Below are 25,042 nucleotides of genomic sequence, written 5' to 3'. Positions count from 1 at the left end.
AAAAAGTTGTTTGACATCTCTGCAGGTCTGGTTGAAGCTGGCAATCTAAAGATGGAGATGTAGACTAGAGCTTCTATTTCCTTCTGCAACTTATCAAGATTCTTTTTGTTTTGTTTTCAAGTACGTAGCATATATAAATTGTTTGTAACTGCTCCATTATATAAATAAAATTTATTAATACCAGTTAACTTCAGTCAGCTTCTTTTGGACGTTCAAATTATAATATTGCTAATGAAAGAAAAAAGGTTGATAACGATCAGCAGCCTAATGTGGGACCGAAAAACTAATCAGTTTGCATAAGGGCGTTAGTCTCTGTCATTACTATCTCTCTGTATTACGAAATTTAGGTAAAGCGGATATCAACATGAACTGGAAACCCATTTCATATTAAAGTGTAAAGCATAAACCCGAAGCAAAAAAAAAGTATAAAGCATAAACTAATACTTAGTTGATTACACAAGCCTTATATCCACAAACTTACAATAGCGTGTATAGTGTGTGCAGCTAGTTATGTCAGTGCCAGAAGATATTAGTGTTTGGACAACCATTTGGATAATAAAAATTGGAAAAATACTTCTATCAATCCCAAAGCATAATTTCAAATTCTTTTTCATAAAATTGATGATTTCCTGTAAATTTCAATCAGTCATGAAAAAAAGTGTTTGAAAGAGAATGTCGGAAAGAACAGACTAACATTCCTCCTTTATTACTAAGACTTGAATACGCATTTATAGAAGACACTCCTTTATTACTACTTTTAAACTGAACTTACTTTTAAGAGGCTTAGAAAGGAATTCCAAACACACCGTTCAGAAGTAAAAGTATTTTATGTTCTCGAATCAAAATATACTCTTCATTTTTCCAAAACCAAGTTTAACAAGTCAAAAAAATCAATTCTTATGATTCCTACCATTGAAACCAAACATAAAATACACTCTATCCCTTGAATATATTCCTATTAAATCTGCTTTGGCAAGCATGACCGGCTCTACCATCGAAACCAAACATAAAATACACTCTATCCCTTGAATATATTCCTATTAAATCTGCTTTGGCAAGCATTACCTGCAAATCATGTTCAAAACGAAATTAACTGAAAGTACCTTGGAGATACCTTTTTTTCAGTGTATCTATATTTATTCCCTTCAAATCCAAATGATTACAGAATAAGGTGTTAAACTAAGATATTAGTCTTTAAGGAACTAAATGAACCATGGATCCATGATTGAATTAAGTCTCACTTACCCATCCCATTTAGTTAGGTGAAGCAGAGAGAGAGAGGAAAATGTGAAACCAATTGAGAATGAAGGCCAGCTCATTCCCACTCTGGCTCACAAATTTTCACCTCTCCCAAAAGTGTGAAATTTAGCTGAAAATGAGGGGCAGGTTATTCTAATTATGAACTTCCCAAGATATTGTTTATCTAGAAAACCATTTTTAGCACCAATGGGTACTTCGAATAGAAAATGAAATATTGGGATAGAATGATGATAGAATTATTCTTCACTCAACAGTTCGAAATTCAAACCAGTACAACAGCTCAATAAAACATCCAACATTTCAATAGAAGAAGAGAAGTGCAGACAAAATAGGGAAGTGTGGACAAAGAAACCAAAAGCTAACGAAATTCAACTGTAAGTATTGATGATATAGAAGCTGTGCATCTTAACATAGAGGACACAGAAGCAACATTTACAATAATGTGTCAATGAGTGATAAAAAAATTAGACACTGTTTTAAGTTAAGAATATATCATAAGTGTGATACTCTCTACCCCATACATATATGTACTAAAAATAAAAGAAATAAGAAATCAAACTTAATTAAAAGTTTTTAAAACACGTTTAAATACAAGTCTTTCAAAAGGGTATAAGGTTCACATTCATTTTTCTAACATCATAATAAAACTTGTTCAAATAAATAATAAATTCACTTCGACTCAAAACAAGGTCGTTTAAAACTTCATACAATTAATATAGAACTTATACCCTAATGTCACATCTTATCAGAGCATTGTGTTCCCGTGTCCTCTAGAATCAGGTTCTTCATAGCCATCCACCTTGATGCAATCCTACCCTGTAAGGGCATTGGATAGAAGACTCCAAGAATATTGGGCCAGAGATGCAAGAGAAGGCCCTAGGGTTCTTATGACCTTAGGGTACATTTCAGACCCATGGGCTAAGTTTGAGTTCGCTTATCTTCGTACATACTAGATTAAGGTTTTCTTATTTTTGGGTCTTGTATTTAGGGCTCCATAATATAGGTAAGGTACCCTAGGAATGTAGGATTTTTCAACCCTTGTATTTTAGGGCACCTAGACTAGTTTTTGTATTAGGGTTAGTTTTGTAATTTCACATGCATTAAGTGAATATTTAATGTGTGTGGTTGGAAATAAATTTAATTGAATTGGGAGAAGCCCAATCCAATTAAATTTTAGAGGGGGAGGTGAGCATTTGCTTGCTACACTCCATTGCCACATCATATAGTCACACTTTGTGCATGTCCTTCATACTTTACATGTCTCATAACACCTAAGCACATTTAGTGAAGAATCTTGGACTTGATCTTGGATTAGTGGACTAAACCATAGCTAAAATTCACTAATCATAATTAGTGAAATTTTGGCTCCAAAATTTGGCTCCACAAATTCAATTTCAAATTCAAGTGAAATTTGAATAGAAATTCAACTTTCCCTCCAATTTTGTGTGACACTTAGGCTATAAATAGAAGTCATGTATGTGCACTTTTTCAACTTTGATCATTTGAGAATTACACTTCAAAGCTCAGACCTCTTTTGAGGCACAAATTTCGTGCTACCTCCATTCTTCTTCTCCTACCTCCAAGCTCTTATCCATGGCTTCCTATGGTGGTGAGCTTCTTCTTGACTCATCTTCTCCTTGAAGTGGCGTCTCCTCTCAACTCTTCTTCTTCTCCATTTCGCTGCCATTAAAATTCAAGAAGCAAAGGACTCCATTGATGAAGAAGATCCAAGGCCTACAAGTTCCAATGGAGTTACATCGCACCTATATCTGCTCCCTCGAACACAAGGTTTGAGATCATCACAGGATCCAAACACAAATAGCACACTGGGAGTGAGTTATCACATTCCTAACTACTAGAGAGAAACAAGACAACATATAGGTATGAATATCATATTAGCCAAATACAATTTACTTAAGCATAACTCACATTATTTCACCACTTTGTCACACAACATCACAACACAACATTTACGTACTCAATGATCAAAACAAAATATCATTAAATCAATCCATATCGATCAATACACAAGCATTATGCAACATATACGCTAAGACTCAATCTTATATGCAATGTGGTACCATGTCAGTGACAAACCTCGTCGAGCGCCTAGGAGTACATGACAAGACAAACCACACACTAGCAAGTCAAGTCACTCTCACTAGGTAATATCATAGGGAGACCAATCAGGGTCACAGTGTTTTGCGAGAATGCTCCAATCATGTGGGATCGGCACAGGCTTAAAGGAGCACTCAAACCGGATGACCCCCAAGGCCTACACTCCGAAGAGTCCGTCAGGGCCTCTCCCTCCTGATTCAAGTCCAACCCAGAAAATATTTTAACATACAGACTTTATCTATGAACTGTACAAAACACACCACTCCTCAATTGTTCTCAAAATAGTTTTAACTCATCGCCCTTTAAGGGTCTTAGCATTAACTCGTCGCCCTTAAAGGGACTTAGCATTAACTCGTCGCCCTTAAAGGGTCTTAGCATTAACTCATCGCCCTTAAAGGGACTTAGCATTAACTCGTCGCCCTTAAAGGATCTTATAGTCGTGTGATTGTACAATCCATAGTTTACAACTCAATGTATACAACATCTCAATGCATACAATATCTCAATCACGTGCATACTCAGTTTATCACATACGTTCGATCTCAATCACAATGGTATAATCTCAAAATATCATGTTATCACACCTCATGAATCATACACACTTTACCTATGAACTATGCAATACACAAAACTACTCAATTGTTCTCAAAATCATTTTAACTCGTCACACTTGTGATTAAACTCGTCAGGTTCCCACAATGGATCCCATCACAATACTTGTCACGCAAAACTCGTCGCCCTTAAAGGGTCTTGCAGTTGTGTGATTGCACAATTCATAGCTCACAACACAATACACATCTCAATATACATGTATTTCATCATTCATCACATGTTCAATTTATCACATCCTCACAATTTGAATCACCATTTCATATCCTCAATATAACAATTTATACAAAAGGTTATCGCAACCTGGGGAGTAAAACCCCTCAAATAATATTACACAGTTATGTCCAAATCAATTAATCAAAATAATAGGTATAAAACAATGAAAACACTCTATTTTATCAAGAGCACTCTGTTTTATCAACCAATTTGAATCAAGACATCAATATTGTATTTATGATCATAAAGGAAAAATTACAATTTAATAAACATCCCAAAATAAAACTCATATTTAATCCTCTAAGGATACCTACACATGTTCATTCTAACCCCCAATTGCAATAAACTCATCCCTTACCTCTAAACAAGCTCACGTATGTTTCGACAGCAATAACTGCATCTTTAGCAATTTCTTGAGATTCCTCAAGTTTCTCCTCTTATTGCTCTGATAGGGTTCCCAAACGTTAGAGAGAATGAGAAGGGATTGAAGCCTCCATTTGTACTGTCTCCGTGCAATTTCATTATCTCCCTCCACGAATATTATCTCGCAAATCCCAACGGTGAATGTGTGTGGAATTGAATCTCGAACAACATATCAAAATTTCACGACATTCCAACTGTTAATGAATCCACGATCGTATTTTTACGGAGACAACTCTGGGTTTTTGCGAGAAATAAAAAGTTACAAAGTGAATGGTATTTCTCTCAGCTCCAAAATTTGCTCATAAATCCCAACGGTAAAAAGCCTCATAATTGAGTTTCAAACCCGGTGCTTCAATTTCAAGACGATCCAACGGTGAATGAGTCTGCGATCATCGTTTTTCTAAGATAAGTTTGGTAGTCTGCAGGAAAAAAAGAGGGTTTTAGAAGGAGAAGAGAGAAAAACGAAAATGAGGGAAAGAGGGGGCATCGTCAATCTGAAAACTGATCTAACATATCGCTATTTATACCTAGGGTACTCAAAGCTTATTATTTACTCTATTTATTTATTTTTTTTATTATTTTATATAAAGGAACTCTATTTTATTTCCTATCAAATGAATAAATCAAGTATATATATATATATATTTCAAAGTATTATTTTATTACAACTATTTTTTCTTTATTTATTTAATTATAAAAACATTAGCATCCTCTAAAACTTTATTTATTTATTTATTTTTACTAAAAAATCTTTTTAATTTATTTACAAAAAATGGAATGTTACAAGAAGCAAGGTAGTCACACTCAAGAATTTACTCAGACTTGGAAAGGGGAAACAGATTCGTAAACAGAATATATCAACTAGAATTTGCTCAGGCTTGTGAACCTGATGCTGGTATCAGATCAAACGAGAGCTCTGATTATCGATTTGTTGGGAAAAACTCTCAAAAACACCCCTATAATAATAAGAAAGAGAATAAATTATAGAATAAGACCTAACTATGACAACATTGATACAATGTTTATTTATATTGAACTCTCTCAACTAAACTGAATTACTGCTTTAACAAAAATAACCACCTCTTCAATTATATCACAACATGATTATAACTCAGAATGTCCCTCTAGTGACTACCAAGGGAGCACTGTATGATTGATTTGGCTGATGAACCATCTAATCATTTTTAATATATTTTATTTACTAAGGGCTTTTTTTATAAATAAAAAATCTGATCGAGAAAGGAAAAGTGCATTTCTATTTGTACTTCAACGTTGTTTTAGTTTTTCCACATCCTTACTCTTAAAACCTAAGCAGGATCTTACAAAAGTAATATATTGTGACATTTTTATGTCCCCATTATTGTTCAACCTATATTCCAAACCATTTAACTTGTATATTTCAAACAATAGAATGGTTCTACAATTTTTATTTCTATTTATTTGCATTTCAAATTTTCAAAACAAACCTTGTGCAAAAACTACAAGCCAGCCTTCCCCTTGATTTCAATTAAGCAAGGATGCATTTATTTCCTTTTGACCTCAACCAGTAGGAACTCGATAGTCTCAATTTACATAAAGCAATTCCAAGGTGAATTATCCACCCTGCATGTTTGTTTAGAGAATTCATGCACTAACTGGTCTTATTATAACTATAGTAGAAGCTGGAGAAAAGAGACACATTGGAAGAGACTAGACTAAAAAAATGGATTAGTCTTAGTAGACTTTACATTAATATTGGAAGAGAATAGACCAAGAAAATGAGCACTGATCAAACTAGTCACACACATTCACACACAAAACAACTAATACACGATCGAACAGTTCAAATTTTAAATGATAGCTTATAGTCCAAGAAATCTGAATCGTGAACACTAAGCCATAGCCTTCAACTGGGCAACCAGACCAGTGATGAATTTGTTCTTAATTCCTTTATTCGATAAAAAATCCTTCCATTTCTTGTGGTTTTCTTTTATTTGCTTCCCTAGCTCTTTATCATCCTCCACCATGATAGTTTTTACTGCCTTCAGTATATCCTCTTTCTTAAAGTCCACATCTTCACTCCTATAATTCACCTCTATACCTGCCTTGAAAGGCAAAAGCACCAGTTCACAATCACTGGCCAGAGCTTCAATCACGGAATTAAAGCCACCATGGCCTATATGGCATTCCACACTAGAGTGTTTCAGTACAAGATGCTGCTGAAACCAACCAGTGTGCGCCACTCCCCTATTCTTCAGTCTTTCCAAAAACCTTTTTGGTAATGCTCTCTCTAACTCAGCTTTGGCAAAGAGATTGGATGGGAAATTCATAACCAAAATGAAAGTGTGAATGTATGTATTCATGATTTTGATGATGCCAAAGAATAAGCGCTTCTCAAGTTTGATCCAAGTCAAGAATTCAGAAATTTAGAAAAAAACTCCCAAGAGTCATAACTCTTCAGAAAATAACTTCTGAGAGTCATATCTGTTCAAGAGATTTTTGAATGGTCATCAAAGGCCTATAAATAGGTGACTTGGGACACAAAATGTATGAGAGAGATATTCCAAGAGAATTCATTGTCAAATGCTCTCTCAAAAGAAACTCTTGGACAAACACTTGCAAATCCATTAAGAGTTTCTCCATGGACTTCAATTGTAATATCCTTCTCTTCAAGAGAGAATTCTTCTTTCTTTCTACTCATTCAAAGAGATTGATTAAGGGACTGAGGGTCTCTTAAGTTGTAAGGATTCTTAAACACAAAGGATGAGTTGTCCCTGTGTGGTTCAAACTTTGTAAACGGATTTTTACAAAGGGAGTGGAAAATCTCAAGTGGGTTGCTTGAGTACTGGATGTAGGCACAGACTTTGCCGAACCAGTATAAAAACTGTGTTTGCATTCTCTCTTCCCTTATCTCATTTATTTTGTTGCAATCAATTTTTTCTTTCGTGTTTAAAGAATATTATTAAATTGATTGTTGCTTCTTCTGGTCCAACAGAAAGGAAAGCCACTAAGTTCTAAGCCACTAGCCACTTCTTTGATTTGATCATCATTCAGAAATTGCTCACTGCCAAAAGAGCATAGTATGACAGATTTGGCAGGGAAACTGTCTAACCATTTGGACCATTTTTCCTCTAGCACATCCATTGATGGCTCTAGGACAAGGAAACCAGTTCACAAAATCAGTTTCCCAAATTGCTTTTCTATGTAGTTGATAGAGGAACAGAGGTGCAAGAAGTAACTAACAGTGGACCTAGCAACAATGGGGTGTAGCTAGAAGGGAAAACAAAAAGAACAATCACCAAACCTGCATACCTAGAAGATTATGTGTGATTGTGGCTGAGCTGGCAACGAAGAATCTACAGATCATTGTTGTCAAGGGATCAGGGGACAGCCAATTCCATTTTGCTTGTAATATTTTCCTAGCATAGAATCACAATTCTGTTAGGGAATTTACAATATAAATATGCATATTGTAATAAGCTGCAGAATATGAATGAAATACTTATCTTCTCAATTTCCTTCTTCTTCTTCTTCTAGGAGGAACTGGTCCTTGAAACCAGTATTAGCCATTTCCCTATCAGTAGTCTAAGTAGGATTCTTCTATTTCCTTGCGCCATCTAAACACTATTAATGAGCAGACACTAAAGCCTTGCAAAACTCGCTCAGAACCAGTAAAGTTTTTTTCATCAAATCTTTTGAAGAAGAACATCAAGTACATGGCCTCAAAGGCCTTGAGGAAAATGTTGGAGTTTCGAGGATACCCTGGTGGAGGCTTTTTAAGATCCTCAAAAGTGATGTTTCTTCCTTCAATATCAGCAAGCCTTGAAGGCACAGTAATGTAAGAATTAGATAAGGCAGAAAAGGATGCAAAGCGAACAGATTTGATGCCAAGTTCAGAGGCTAGTTTTTTGGATCCAGTTTTGTGCAAAGTCAAAGAAAACATAATGGGGTTTGAGTTCCAACAAAAGGGACTTTACATGAGGTTGAGTAAGGTCAAGTGCATGTATGAAATTTTTTGCCAAGTTTGGTGGCAATTCAGCAGTGCTAGTTATGCCATTTGGGAAGTATAGTGGGATTAAGAGTTGATTTGATTATGGGAATGTTGGATGCAGCTGACAAGAAAGTGATACGAACTCCATGAGAGAACAACTTGTTGGAGAGTTGAACAAATGCCTTAATGTGACCAAATGCAAGGAATGGGAACATAACCACATGAAGCTCATCATTGTTCACAACTTCACAAGACCTCTTTTTTGTTTACGCTTCTGCAAGTTCCTTATGGATGTTGGCTTGCTCAAACCGTACATGGTCAATGGTGGTTATAGAGTGGACTATTACCAGATTTGGTATATTAGATTATGCTTTGTGTCTAGATTGATTACCAGATTTAGTGAACAAGAACAAGACCAAATCCAAGGACAAACATCTTTACCAAAAGTACTAGATGATGCAAAGTGAAAATCATCATGCAATATACCAATATGCTTCCCAACTTCTATTAGCACTAGTAGAAGTCAAATTAGTTTTATGCAAATTGCCAAGGATATGTAAATGAGGTCATAGAAGAATTGGATTGGTTTGGAAATGGCATTTCACTTGCTTGGAGAAAAGAAAAATGTGGAACCAATTGAGAGTGAAGGCCAGCTCATTCCCACTCTGGCTCACAAATTTTCACCTCTCCCAAAAGTGTGAAATTGAGTTGAAAATGAGGGGAAGATTATTCTAATTATGAATTTCCCAAAATAATGTTTAATTCTACCTAGAGGAAAGTATAAATATTTTTTTTTCATATTCCACTCTCCCAATGAAAATTCATTCCATACCATTCAATTTTCAGCCCCTCTTCACCTTTCCTACCCTTTCTACTAAGCACAGATTGAAACATGAGGAATTGGAGTCATATTTTTGTTTCTGACTTTTTTGCCAATAATCATTTCATAAATCGTCATAAAAAAATTTGAAAAAGACCTCAAAGGTGAAAAAAAACATAAAACACGCGCATAAAAATAGAAAAAAGAAATTGATCAAAGTAAAAGCTCAATATAGTCAATAAAACTAAAAAGCATTTGAAAACAATATACAAGGGAAAAAGGTGCAATTGGCAATACACCTAGAATGTCGAATCACAAAGACTACTCCAAAACTAGATTTCTACAGCAAATGAACGCTGAATTCTGAGCTGTAGAGAGTAAAGTAGCATCCAGCCAGCAAAAATCAAAATAAAAATAAATAAATAAGCAGATTATGAATTGAGGAAGACTAAGTTACCAAGAAGAATCGCGCCAGTGATTAATGATCTGTGAATTTGAGGTTCAAAATATCATAATAGAAGGTATTTTATTCACCTTATTATTCCTTTGAGTCATTTACTAAGGGATTTGACAGCTATTTACAATTAATGTTCTTATTTTTTGGTAATTCCAATGACTCACACTAACACTCCCCCTCAATTTGGTGCATAAATGTCTTTAATGCCCAACTTGTCAAGTAATTCACGGAAGTTCTTACTGGACACTGCCTTTGTAAGAATGTCTACCAATTGGTCTTCCGACTTGACAAACGAAAATCGAATGATCTTCTCCTCAAGATTTTGCTTGATGAAATGACTATCTACTTCCATGTGCTTTGTTCGATCATGATGGATAGGATTTTGTGAGATATCAATTGTAGCTTTATCGTCACAGAATAGGTTCATCTCCATGCTAGGACCAAAGCCAATCTCCATTAGTAACCTTTTGAGCCATAATAGTTCACAAAGACCTTTACCCATGCCCCTAAACTCAGCTTCAGCACTGGATAAGGCCACTACTTTTTGCTTTTTACTTCTCCATGTAACTAAATTCCCTCCCACGAATGTGAAGTATCCTGATGTGGATTTTCTGTCTAGAACATTCCGTGTTGAATCTGCATCGGTGTACCCTTCAACACTCAAGTGATTATTCTTAGAGAACATCAACCCCTTTCCTGGTGAGGATTTTAAATAGCAAAGTATTCGATTTACTACATCCATATGTTCTTCACTTGGATTATTCATAAATTGGCTCACCATACTTACAGCATAGGCAATATCAGGGCGAGTATGCAATAAATAGATAAGTTTCCCCACCAATTTTTGGTATCTTCCTTTATCTGCGGGCACTTGGTTTGTGTATTGAGAAAGTTTGTGATTTTGGATTATTGGAGTATCTGCTAGTTTGTAGTCGAGCAACCCCACCTCAGTCAATAAGTCCAACACATACTTTCTTTGAGACAAGAAAATACCTCTTTGTGACCTTGTCACCTCTATTCCCAAAATATACTTGAGTCCACCCAAATTCTTCATTTCAAACTCAGCTACCAATTGCTCTTGTAGTCTTGAAATTTCTTCGGTGTCATCTCCAGTAATAATCATGTCATCTACATAAACATTTAGAGTAGTTACCTTTCCTTGCCGATGCTTTAAGAATAGGGTGTGATCTGAATTACTTTGGTCAAAACCATACCTTCTTATAGCTGAGCTAAATCTTCCAAACCATACTCAAGGTGATTGTTTCAATCCATATAGTACTCACTCTAACTTGCATACCACCTTGGTTCTGGAAGAGGGCATATAGCCCAGTGGGATATCCATATAAACATCTTCTTCAACATCTCCATGGAGAAAAGCATTCTTCATGTTGAGTTGGAGTAGTGGCCAATCTAAATTTTTTGCAAGAGATAATAAGACTCTAACAGTATTTACTTTGGTCATAGGTGAAAAAGTTTTTGTATAATCTATACCATAAGTCTGTGTGAACCCTTTCGCCACTAGCCTTACCTTGTGTTGATCAATGGATCCGTCGGTTTTGTATTTGATTGAGAACACCCATTTGCACCCCATTGTCTTCTTTCCCTTAGGAAGTGGTATCAACCTCCATGTATTATTCTTTTATAAAGCTTCCATTTCCTCTTGTATGGCTTGTGCCCACTTAGGATCAACTAAGGCTTCTTCCACATTCTTTGGAATATGACAGGAGAATAATGTCTTTGTGAAGGCTTGAATAGGCTTTGATAAATGTTGAGTAGACACATAATTTGAAATGGGGTATTTGGATCGGGGACATGCTACGTGCACCCAGCAATATTGCTGGGGCACCCAGCAAACAGTGAATGGACAAAATTGCCCTTCTGCGATCCCTTATTCCGGAAAAACCTACTTCCAGAAAAAATTCCGGAAGATGTCTTTCCGGAAAACTTTCGGAAGAAGGTTCTTTCGGAAGAAGAAGGTGGGCTTCCGAAAGAACTCCCGGAAGACGTGTTCCGGAATTTTTTCTGGAAGTAGGTTCTTCCGGAAGACCACCTTCTTCTTCCGGAAGAAGGTTCTTCCGGAAGTGATTTTGTAAATGATTTTTTTAAAATGCAATATTTTTCTAATAATTTCATTTCTAATATATAAATTACGTTATAAAATAAATAATATTATTATACATAAATTATTAGTAAACATAATTATAACTAATATTTGTAATTCCTTTTTTACGTACATGTAAATTTAAATAATAAATTGTGTGACAATTTAGTATAATTTGAATCATAAAAATTAATTAATTCTTATATTTTATAAAAAATATAAAATATTTATTATGATAACATTTAATTTGTATTACAAAACTTAATATATAATAAAAAAATAATTTTAATTTTATAACAACGTGAAGTAAAAATAAATTTCATTTTATAATGATAACTAAAAATAAAATAATATTTAATGCATATTTAATGACAATTTTGTCCCTGTGTTGTTTTCTTTAAATTTACTGCGCTGCTTTTCCGTTTTACACCTTGTTGGTTTCGGCTTCATCCTGGTGTTCTTGGTATTCCTATCCTTTTCTGTAAAAAGCTTTTGAAGTTTTGGTGGTCCCGTTTGTGTTTGAAGTAGTTGTTCTGTGAAGCTTAAATATTGGTGGTCCCATTTGTGTGTTAGTCGTTGTTGTTCCTATTTCGTCAGAGGTACGTATTTATCAGTTTTTTTTTTGCGTTTTTTGGGTAGGTTTTCAGAGAAGATGAACAGTAAAATGGTAAAAACTTTTTTCAGAAGAACTTCGAACTACCGGAGGAAGTTGTTCCGAAAGAACAGTTGTGAAATTCCGGAACAACTTATTCCGGAAGTTGTTTCCGGAAGAAGTTATTCCGGAAGCAGAACTATGAATTTCCGGAAGTACTTCTTCCGAAAGTTGATCTGGCAACTTCCGGAAGAAGTGGTTCCGGAAGAGATTTCTGGAACAACTTCTTCCGGAATTTCAGTGTTGTTCTTCCGGAAGAACTTCTTCCGGAAGTTAATATGTGAAACTCCGGAAGAAGTGGTTCCGGAACCACTTCTTCCGGAATGTTAGTTTTTAAAAAAAAAATTGAATTCTGTTTTAAAATATATATATATATATATATATATATATATATATATATATATATGAATATTATAATTTATAATATATGTATTTTAAATTGTGGATAATTGGTTTAATTAGGTATAATGATTTTAGTATAATATTAAATGATTTAGGTAAAATAATTGTATTTTGTAGTAGTAGAAAAATGTTTTATTAGTTGTTTATTATAGTGTTAAGTTTAGTTTAAGTAGATAATGTAGTTATAAATTTTGAATGTATTTGTATTAGTTGTTAATATGTTTGTTAGTTAATATGTAGTCAATTTTTGGATGTGGTTATATGATAATTTGAATGTACTTGTGTATGATGCATATGTCCTTAAGATGGACGAAGATCAATGGACGTATGACTATACGATGTCACAAGAAGTTCATATGGATTATGATTATGATAATGAAGAAGAATGTGGCGTGAATGAACCACATGTTGATTGTTCAAATGCTTTTAATACATCTCAGGTAATCATGTTGATTAGTTTGAGTCATTTGGTTGAATTGATGTTTTGTATAAAAATTAATATGTTGGGGTTGCGTTATAGGTATTTGGTACTCGAGATGATGTTTTGCAGTGGGCTCGAACAGTTGCCCATGAAAATGGATTTGTTGCAGTGATTATGAGGTCTGACATAGATACCGGTAGCAGAGGAAGAAGTTCATTTGTCATAATTAGGTGTGAAAGGAGTGGTATGTACAAGTGTAGGAATAAAGAATTCGTTAGAAAAGACACTAGGAATAGGAAATGTGGTTGTCCCTTCAGGCTTCGTGGGAAACCAGTGCATGGAGGGGAAGGTTGGATAGTGAAGTTGATCTGTGGGATCCACAATCATGAATTGGCCAAGTCCTTAGTTGGACATCCATACGTTGGGCGATTGACTAAGGATGAAAAGAAAATTATTGCTGATATGACAAAGTCGATGGTGAAACCAAAAAACATCTTGCTAACGTTGAAGGAACATAATGCCAACAGTTGCACCACGATAAAGCAAATTTACAATGCAAGAAGTGCATATCGTTCTTCAATAAGAGGAGCTGATACCGAAATACAACATCTGATGAAGCTTCTTGAACGTGATCAATACATTCATTGGCATAGATTGAAAGATGAAGTTGTGGTGCGTGATCTGTTTTGGTGTCACCCAGATGCTGTAAAGTTATGCAATGCATGTCATCTGGTATTTTTTATAGACAGTACCTGCAAAACAAACAGGTACAGACTCCCACTACTTGACTTTGTTGGGGTGACACCAACGGCGATGACATTCTCTGCTGGGTTTGCATATCTGGAGGCTGAGCGTGTTAATAATATTGTATGGGCTTTGGAACGATTTTGAGGTCTATTTTTAAGAAACGATCACCTCCTTGTTGTTATTGTCATTGACAGAGACCTAACACTGATGAATGCAGTGAAAACTGTGTTCCTGGAGTGTACAAATTTGTTGTGCAGGTTTCATATCGATAAGAATGTGAAGGCGAAGTGCAAATCTTTAATCGGTCAAAAAAATGCCTGGGACTATGTAATGGATAACTGGGATACTTTGGTTGATTGTCCGTCCGAACACCAATTCCCTGAGTCACTTTAGAAGTTTCAAATTGCTTGTTCGCCTTGGCCGAAGTTCGTTGACTATTTTAACGACACATGGATTATCCCCCACAAGGAAAAATTTATTACAACATGGACGAATAAGGTCATGCACCTAAGCAACACAACAACAAACAGGTATTACGAATTGATTTTATTTGTTAGTAAGGATTATTAATAAATGGTATTTAATTGTTGTATATTTTTCATGTTTGTTGTGTATTTTAAATGTAGGGTTGAATCAGCTCATTGGGCTCTAAAAAGAGTACTACAAAATAGCCTTGGAGACCTGTGTAGTGTTTGAGATGCCATGAACAACATGATCACGCTGTAACATGTTGAAATTAAGGCATTCTTTCAAACCAGTACGCATGTGGTTGGACATGTATTTAAAAAAACCCTATACAAGAGGCTTCTTGGGATGGTTTCAAGGGCGCTTTAAATGAGATTGCTTCTGAGGTTGACCATCTACGTTATCTCGGCAACAATCCCTCTTCTTGTGGTTGTGTGATGAGAAGCACGCATGGTCTTCCTTGTGCATGTGAGCTTTCTAGGTATACTGCTGGCAGCATCCCATTGGAGTCAGTCCATATTTTCTAGAGGAGACTTTGCTTTTCACACCAAGGGTTATGTGAGGCGGAAGTCAACATCAAGGAAGAGATTGAGACCATATCTAAAAGGTTTGAGGAACTTGATGTGTCTGGCAAAGTAACTCTGAAGAGTAAACTTCGAGAAATTGCATACCCTGATATGAACTCTATGTGCCCTCCTCCGTCAAAGGTCAACACTAAAGGTGCACCGAAGAAACCGATGAAAAGAAGTCAAAGATCCACAAAGCTTGATCCGTCTTACTGGGAGTATGTTGATGCTTTTCATTCTGTTCAAAGCAGCAACTCTTCAGTCAAACGTAGTGCATCATGTTCTGAACCGCCTCAGCCAACAACGATCATCCCGATGTTGGATCAATTTGCGCCATTCATTCAAGGTTTCATTCGTGACGTTGTGGATGTGAAAGCAGATGGTAACTGTGGATATCGGTCCTTTGCCGCTTTATTAGGTACGGGGGAAGATTTGTGGTCGTTAGTGCATAACGAATTGATTAAAGAACTTGGCAGGTGGTCGCATGAGTACATGAACCTCTTCGGTGGCACAGAGAGATTTGAACAATTAAAGTTGTCCCTACTTGTTGATGGGTTTTCCAAGGTATGTTTTGAGGTTTTTTTTTTTAATAAAAAACTTTAAATTACTTACATGTGTATGTTTGCTTGATTTAGGTTAGTGTGGACAAGTGGATGGATATAACGGAGATGGGATATGTGATTGCATCACGGTATAACGTAATCGTTGTATCGTTGTCCCGACAACAAAGTATGACATTTTTTCCTCTTAGAATTCAACCACCACCTGATTCTTCTGGGCACCGCATCATATGTGTCGGTCACGTGTTTGGAAATCATTTTGTTCAGGTACATTGAATATAGTTAGTATAACAATTATGCAATGACTTCCCTGGTTCATTTGAGTCGGTCACCACATGATATAATCTTTGTTCATGTACAACAGGTTTATTTGAAAGACCATTGTCCCTTACCGCCTCCAGCATTGTTGTGGTCAAGCAATTGTTATTCTCAGGCAAAGCAGTGGACAACTCCATATATTAGTAGAATGCAGCAATACACAAGCTTGATGTCATTCAAAAGACACTATGTCGACCTAAATGAAGACTAAACATGCATTGTTTGTGTAATTGTATTCATTATGCGATATAATTTGTTTTAAGCCATTAATAACCAATAAATATTATTAAGTACTCGTTTTGTTAAGCAAAAAAATAGTTGGTCCAAAAAAAATCAATTACACGTGTACGATACATCATTGTCATAATTGACAACACATAATGACATGCATGCGTATTAAAGTTTGAGCACGAAACCACATTGACTGCACATTCTGAAGGAAACATAAACACAAAACATGTTCACGCGTGTCTATTTTTTGTAAAAAAGTGAAGCAATCTGTCGGTCACAACCATGTATATATATGAGACACGGCTAATAAATCACACATTATCTTGCTTTCACATAGTCTCCCAATTGATACACAAAGTATGGCATTTTTAGGAGAAACTAGCAGTCAGACGATTGTCAAGTCAAGGTTGGGTTTCATTTTTCCAAATGGATCGATTATTCACAATTATACTAGGGTTTACTTTCAAACTTCGACTCCGGTGCCCATTCGAGTACCAAACAGTTGTGATTTTGCAAGCCTAAAAATCAGAATACACAATACCTTTCAGCTATCCGACAAACAATTTTTGGATGAAATTCACTACCGGAAGCCATTCACCCATACAGGTAACCAAATTCGCTTTCAGTGTATGAAATTGATAAATGATGACGATGTCAACACAATGTTAATGTGTAATGATCAATTTTCGTGTGTTGGTCTGATTGAGTTATTATGCACCGTTGGAAGAACACCAGATGGAGTAATAAACTTACTTCAACGCACTATGCCCCGTACTCATGACGCGATCATGTATTACAACGGGAAATGGAACATACCACCGCAGAACAAATTTGTTGGATGCGCGTTCACAGGAAAAAATCCTAAGAGATTTCCAATTCCTTCAACATGTATCATTGATGAACTAAAGGATTTAATAAAGCAAGTTGCACCTAAAGGGATTCCCCCTCTTGGAATTCGCGAATCACAAACGGTAAGACGATTGTTTTTCCGCCAACCAGGTCGCTTTAAGTATTCAGATAAGCTTATAAAATATAAAATTGATGAGTTGAAGACCAACGAAGAACTGCTGAAGGTGTTAGTACAATCTAACTACTGGAAAAAATATGGACCAATAGAAATTTTAGCTATCTTTACTAAATATGTTGTGGAATTCGAAGACGAGGTGACTGCGACATCGCTAAACGATTGAATGCAATGTTTATTTTTTTGCTTTTTCGTTGATGTAACCTTTCTCTATTTATGGCGTGTTTAAATCCCATAATAAATTTCAATGTGTTATTTCAATGGTCCAAAGATAATTTATTTTAATTGTTTGACCTTCAGACCTTACGCATACTTAGAAGGGTCTGATTTCAATTTTTTTGGATTTTCTGTCGCTTTTTTTAGGTATTATTTGATGGAACCAGGGAACGGAAATAATTTTTTTGGGTTCTTTGACGTCCAAACATGATAAATAGCGCCCCTCGAAAGTCTTACGCCACTCACACACCCTCCAAAAAAAACCTCAAACATAGGTACTTAAACATGTAAAAAGGGTCTGATTCCTATTTTTTTCGATTTTCTGGCTCTTTTTCTAGGTGTTATTTGATGGAACCAGGGAACGGAAATAATTATTTTGGGTTCTTTGACGTTCAAACATAAGAAATAGCACCCCTCCAAAGTCTTACCCCACTCACACACCCTCCAAAAAAAACCTCAAACATGGGTACTTAAACATAAAAAAAGGGTCCAATTTCTATTTTTTCTGCCTCTTTTTAAAAAAAATTAATTTTAATGTCATTCTTACGAACGAAACTCATGATTTTAGCTTCACTTTTTTTTTATAAAAAATTCAAAACAGTCCAAAACTTCGCTTAAGGACCAGGATCGGAATCGGAATCGATACGTCAGTTAATATCATAAGATAATATACAGTGCAAAACAAGTCAACTATATTAAACTAAAAAGTGTAACAAATACAAAAAATTATGTCAACTACAAAACAAAACATAAAAACAAAAATCAATGCTCTGTGCGTCGTCTCTGTCGAGCCCTGACACTTCCATCTGCACTGGCACCCCCTCTGGCGATCGTGAGGCAATCCTGCATAATATCTTGTAACTCTGTGCCTGCAGTGACCATCCTAAGGTTGAGCACACGCTCCAACCTTTCTGCGATCGCCTCATAGCCATCGTAATCATCCTGTGACAGTCATTAAAAACATTTATTATAAAATTTAAAATAAATAACAACTCATCAAACATTAAACGCGCAAATAATCTTACCACTGCATATGGAGGGAGGTCAAATGCCACTGGAACCTGTGGGATGGCCGGCTGCATGTACTCCTCATGGTCTGCGGCAGGTGCATGTCTGAGCTGGTCACCTGCCTGGGTCGGTATCATAAATGGGTGAGATATCCGGAAAAACCACTTCATGTAATCCGCAGATACCTGCCCAGGCACTACACAAAGCTCACCCACAACTAGTACGTGGTCCGCGAAATGCTTCCACCTGTCATCTATATCATCATATGACAATGAAGCACTAACAAGCGGCGGAGGGATGCTCTGAATGTAACCAAACTGTCGTAGCACCCTCTCTGGTCGAGCTGTGACCACCATAGGACCCCATCTCAGCTGACCCTGTAATGATGAAATCAGCTCAAACCCCTTAACCCCTCGATGCTTAGTGTAAGGCAACCAGCACACATTTGTGACTGTCAAAGCATCACAACGTGCCCGGTACGGTGCTCCTGTAATTCCCTTCATATGCGCCTTCAACGTCAGCCACCGGGAAGCACGTGGGGACGTCTCCTGGTATGCATCATCTGTGACGCACTGATGCACATTAGGAAAGTGCTCATAGATTCAGCACTACAAAAAAAATGAGGTTATTATAACATAAAAACATGTCTAAATCATAATCCAACGTAACATATTTAAAAACACAAAATTTACCTGTAATAAAGTCAGGTACCCCGCAATCTATCATGTAGTGGTCCTAAAAGCTTCATCTAACTGGTCATACATATGAACCAGCACGGCAACTCCCCAGGCATAACCACCACTCTGACCCAGGTCGCGAAAAGCCTCTAGGTGCACCACATGAACATATGTTGCACTCTTGTTAGCAAAAAGAGTGCAACCGACCAAGTGCAGCAGATAAGCACTAGCTGCTACAATCCATTGTCGGGCCTCACATCACATCTCATAGATGTCTCGAACCCATCCTAGCTGTACATATGCCCCACGTGATCGTGCTGTCTTGGCTCTAGCCTCCTCAGTAGACACCTCAAGCAACTCGGTCAACAAAAATATCGCCTCGTCCACAGAAAGAGCATGAAAGTTGGGGAACGCACCACTTATAGGCAAATGGAGGAGTGACGACACATCATCCAGTGTGATCGTCAACTCTCCTACTGGAAGGTGGAAGGTGTTGGTCTCGCTGTGCCACCTCTCCACAAATGCGGATATAAGTTCAGGATTGCTGGTTACAACTGAACACTCAATCAATGGACTTAATCCTGTGGCACCAACTAGTCCTTCAATCTCAGGCACTGGCCTCCCAATTAATGTCACCTTCCTCCCATGCGACACCAACTTCAACTCAAGATGTTCCTGATTTGAAGTACAAATTATACAATTATAAAAAAAATAATGACAAACAAATCAACAATGAGAAATAATTAACAAATTAAAATACTTGTCCACTCCAAATGGCGTGTGCAACATGGTCCGCAAATGATGTCAGCACTGATGGTCATGTGCCCCACCTGAGAATCCCTCAGCATCATCAACATGTGACCCCTCAGCACCATCATCACCCTATACGTCCGCAGTCATCTCAGGTGCATCCTCAGCCATATCAGGGACATCCTCAGTCATGTGAGGAACATCCTCAGTCATCTGATGAACCTGTTGCCTACGGGTTGATGCAGTAGGCCTACGCCTCTCGGGAACATCAATTGCATCATGCTCATCCTGTCTATCTCTACCTATAACTCTACCTATAGCACGACCTAAACCTCGTGTTCTAACCATGATCTGCAAATCATGTGGAACACGTATTTTTTTCTGTCAAAACATACACAACTTTCTTTATAAAAATAAAACAAGTTTATTAATAAAAAATAAGACTAATTTAAATAAAATTATTTCAAAACACACACAACATAATTTATAAAAAAATAAACAACTTCATTTATAAAAAAACACAACTAATGTAAAAATAATTAATTAGTAAACATCCACAACTTAATTTATAACAAAAAAAACAACTTCATTTATAAAAACAACACAACTAATGTAAAAATAATTAATTAGTAAGCATCAACAACTTAATCTATAAAAAAATAACTTTATTTATAAACAAAAAAACACATTAATTTAAAAATAAATAATTAGTAAACATACACAACTAAAATTATATATAAAAATAAAACAAAAATGGGAGAAAAAAATTTCAAAACATACACAACTTAATTTATATCATTTATAAAAAAATATTATTTATGACCTTCGACGTAAGGTAAACCAGATGCGGAAAAAAAAGAAGGATTGATTAAAAAATATTACAATGATCTACAATGGCTATGGCGTGAGATAGACTTCCGATGCCTTAATCCCATGGAGTGCCCAAGAGACATACATAAATACAATTCTCTACTATAGGAGGAAAGAGTTTATATCTTTCTTGATGGATTGGATGATTGACTCGATAACCTTTGGAGTGACATACTCCAACTAAAGCCATTCCCCACAATTGAGCATGCTTATGCACATGTTCGAAGGGAGGACACTTGTCAAACTGTAATGACATCTGGGGCAGAGAATACAACAAGTGGTGCTGTTATGGCCACTAAAGGCTCAAAATTTGACCAATTGCCAATATGGGTGGCTAAGAAACACAACTCAGTCTTGAAGTTAAAGGGTCCATCTGATGGAGGAAAGTGCACACATTGTGGAAATGTCATACATACTCATGATACCTGTTTCAAGCTACATGGATATCCAGAGTGGTGGCATGAGTTGCAAGCTAAGAAGAAGAAAAACACCCCGACACTTGAGGAAGGCACTAGTAAAGTTGTTGCAGTCACTGTCGAGTCTCAACTCTCACTTTGTCCTATGACTAGTTCCTCTACCTTAATGAAACCAGGTAACTGTGGTAAATTTTCTGTAGTTCTAACTCTTAAGATGCAAGTGCATGGATTATTGACTCTAGGGCAACAAACCATATGAACTTTGATCCCATAGACTTCTCCCATTCAACTCTGCCACATAGGACTTACATTGAAAATGAAAATGGAGTTGCATACCCAGTCACAGGCCCTGGAACTGTGGCATTATCATCCCCAGTCTCTTTATCTGACACTCTCCTTGTTCCTACATTATCTAATAAATTTATGTTTGTGAGTCAAATAACTGAAGAGCTCAATTGTGTGGTATTGATGTATTATACTTTTCGCCTTCTTCAGGATGTTCTTAGCAAGAAGATTATTCAGCGTGGTACTAAGAGAGGGGGCTATACTACCTAGATGATTTTAGCAAGGGAAAAACACATCACGTGCACCATCAGTCCAGTAGCGAAGAACAAGAAATATGGTTGTGGCATCGTCGTTTGGGACATCCATCATTCATTTATTTAAGACACTTATTTCCAGGTTTATTTTTACATTTTCAAAATGTTCAGTTTACATGTGAGACTTGTATTTTGGCTAAAAGCCATAGAACCTCCTATCACATGAGTTTGAATAAAAGTAGTGTTCCTTTTGCTTTAATGCATTCTGATGTGTGGGGACCTTCCTCTAGGACTACCGTATCTGGTCATCGTTGGTTCGTAATATCTGTCGATGATTGCACATGAATGACATGGCTTTACTTAATGAAGACTAAAGATAAGGTGTTTCAAATATTTCAAAATTTTCATATCATGATTCAAAACTAGTTTTCAGCCAAGATTCAAGTTCTTCGGTCAGTTAATGGAGGTGAGTTTGTTAACCATCATTTCAAAGCATATTTCTAACAACATGGTCTCCTTCATGAGACCTCATGCTTAGAAACTCCACAACATAATGGTGTCGCTGAACGAAAAAATCGTTATATTGTGAAGACAACACATGCTCTTCTTCTTGGCACCCATGTACCAACTCGTCATTGGGATGATGCTGTAACTGCAGCTGTATACCTCCTCAACCGCATGCCCTCCAAGGTCTTGAATTTTAAAACACCTCTCATGTACTTACCTACTGTGTTGATGCTTCAACCAAGGATTTTTGGGTGTGTGGTTTTTGTTCATCTTCACAAAAACCAATGCACTAAACTTAATGCATATGTTATTAGGTGCTTGTTTTTAGGCTATGGACTACACAAAAAAGGGCTACAAATGTTTGGACCCTACCACCAACAAAACTTATATTACCATGGATGTAACTTTCCTAGAATCTGAACCTTTCTTTTCTCCTATGTTATCCAATTCAGCTCTTCAGGGGGAGTCCATGAAAAAAGAGCTAAATTGGTACTTGGCGGCTCCATCATCAATTGTTGAAATGAAACAAATTGGAGAGCATGAGTCTGAAGTAGAAGGAGTAATCTATGATGAACCTATAGAAATGCAACATTTAAATATAATTGAAGTTAAGAGTGAAGAGGATCCTTCTACTAATGAAGGAATTGCTAGTGAAAAAATTTCCGTCAATGAAGATTATATTGATCAAGTCAAGATCCCCCTTTCTCCATAGTACCCGATCCTCTCACTGAGAAAAATCTTGAGGTAAGGTCTCCTACTATCTCCTCATCTACTAATTCTCCTGTAAGATATGTATTGCCTGTCAAGAACAACCGAGGAAAGCCACCCAATAGATACTACCCTAATGTAGAAGAAAGGCAATCCAAAGGGACATGCTAGGTGCACCCAGCAATATTGTTGGTGCACCCAACAATTTAGTGAATGGGCCATTTTGCCCTTCATGTAAAAATTTAAAAAAGCTGGCTCCTCCTCCGGAAGAACCACTTTCTTCTTCTTTGTGCCGCTTCTTTTCTTCTTCCTCGTGCTTCTTCTTCTCCGTGAGCCCCGCGAGCCTGACTGCTTCTTCACCTTCGATCAGACGCGTTTTTCCTTCGAGGCAGGTGTCCCTAACTCCCCATTGCTTTTATTATGCAGTATTGTTGTAGCATTTAGGCTAGGATAGTGGAACCTTTGGGTAGAAGACGTCGGAAAAAATGGGGAAAGCGGACTGGTTACAGTGGCCGTTTCCGGAAGAACCTTGAAGGCTTTTTCCAAAACTTTCGGAAGAAGTTGTTTCGAAAAATTTCCGGAAGTAACCAAGGGTCATCCGGAAGAACCCTTCTTCCGGAAATTTTCCGAAACACTTCTTCCGGAAATTTTCCAGAAGAAGTAGTTCTTCCAGAAAATTTCTGGAAGAAGGGTTCTTCTGGATGACCTTTGGGTATTCCGGAAAAACTTTACGAAAGAGCCACTTTTTTCGGAAACTTTCTGGAAGAACTACTTCTTCCAGAAGTTTGGTATTTTTAAAAAAAAATATTGGTTTGTTTTTTTTTTTTAATGAATGAAGTTGTTATTTTATTTTTATGAATTAAGTAGTGTATGTTTTTGAAATTTTATAAAAAAATGAGGTTTGGCTTTTTTGTGACAAATGAAGTTGTTTTTTTTTATAATTTAAATTATGTATGTTTACTAAATATTTATTTTTAAATTAAACCTGCGAAGTATCAGATCCATCAAAATATGTCGTAGCAATGGAGTCCCAAACCCCTTTGGCTGTTAGGAAGCGGATGAAATTCCCTACGAGTGAGGGATCCATTGAGTTGATCAACCATCCTTTCACTATGGTGTTCTCAGTTTGCCATTTACGGAATGTTGAATCAGTTTCCGATGGCAGAGGGAATGATCTTTCAATATATCCTAGATTTTCTTTACATGAGATGTATACATCTTAGACACCTAGGACCATAGGGCACAGTTGGAACCATCCAACTTGATGCTGATCGATACCGTCATGGAACCAGAGATCGACAATTGTGATGTTGACTAGGCTTTTGACAAAACCTTTGTCATTTTGGCCATAAGATTTTCCAAAATGGAATCAACGGCAGAAACGTTTGATGGCTACTTCGTGGAATCACCAATCATTGAGGAAACAACCATCTTTAGGTCCTAAGATTATGCTCTTGATACCATATCAAAACAGAAGGTATTTTATTCACCTTATTATTCCTTTGAGTCATTTAGAAAGTATAAATAGATATGATAGGGAGAGAGTTTAGGAGCTTTCCTAGCTTATACACGATACTCATCGCGAAATATCAAAAAATTTGACCTTTGACCTAAGGGATATGACAACTATTTACATTAATGTTCTTATTGTTTGGTAATTCTAATGACTCACGCTAACACAAAATTGTGTCTTATTACACCCTCTACCCCATACATATATGTACTAATAAAAGGAAAAGAAAATCATAATTAATTAAAAGTTTTTAAAACACATTTAAAAAAAATCCTTTCAACAGGGTAAAAAGCTCACATTTACTTTTCTAACATCACAATAAAACTTGTTCAAAAAAGATAATAAAGTCCTCTCGGCTCAAACAAGACCGTCTAAGACTTCATACAATTAATATAGAAACATATACCCCAATGTCACATCCTATCAAAGCATTGTGTCCCGACATCCTTCAGCACAAGGTTCTTTAAAGCAATTCACC

The 25,042-nt window shown here is 36.4% G+C and overlaps 1 pseudogene; it reads right to left on the bottom strand.

Annotated features, from left to right (window-relative positions):
• Positions 1 to 6,497: 6,497 nt before the first annotated feature.
• On the bottom strand, positions 6,498 to 9,971 carry LOC114397113 (annotated as a pseudogene).
• Positions 9,972 to 25,042: the final 15,071 nt, after the last annotated feature.

This window comes from Glycine soja, chromosome 18 (genome assembly GCF_004193775.1).
Source record: "Glycine soja cultivar W05 chromosome 18, ASM419377v2, whole genome shotgun sequence".
Classification (NCBI taxonomy): domain Eukaryota; kingdom Viridiplantae; phylum Streptophyta; class Magnoliopsida; order Fabales; family Fabaceae; genus Glycine; species Glycine soja.
The sequence above is the reverse complement of the archived record's forward strand: the minus strand, read 5'-3'. Positions and strand labels throughout refer to the sequence as shown.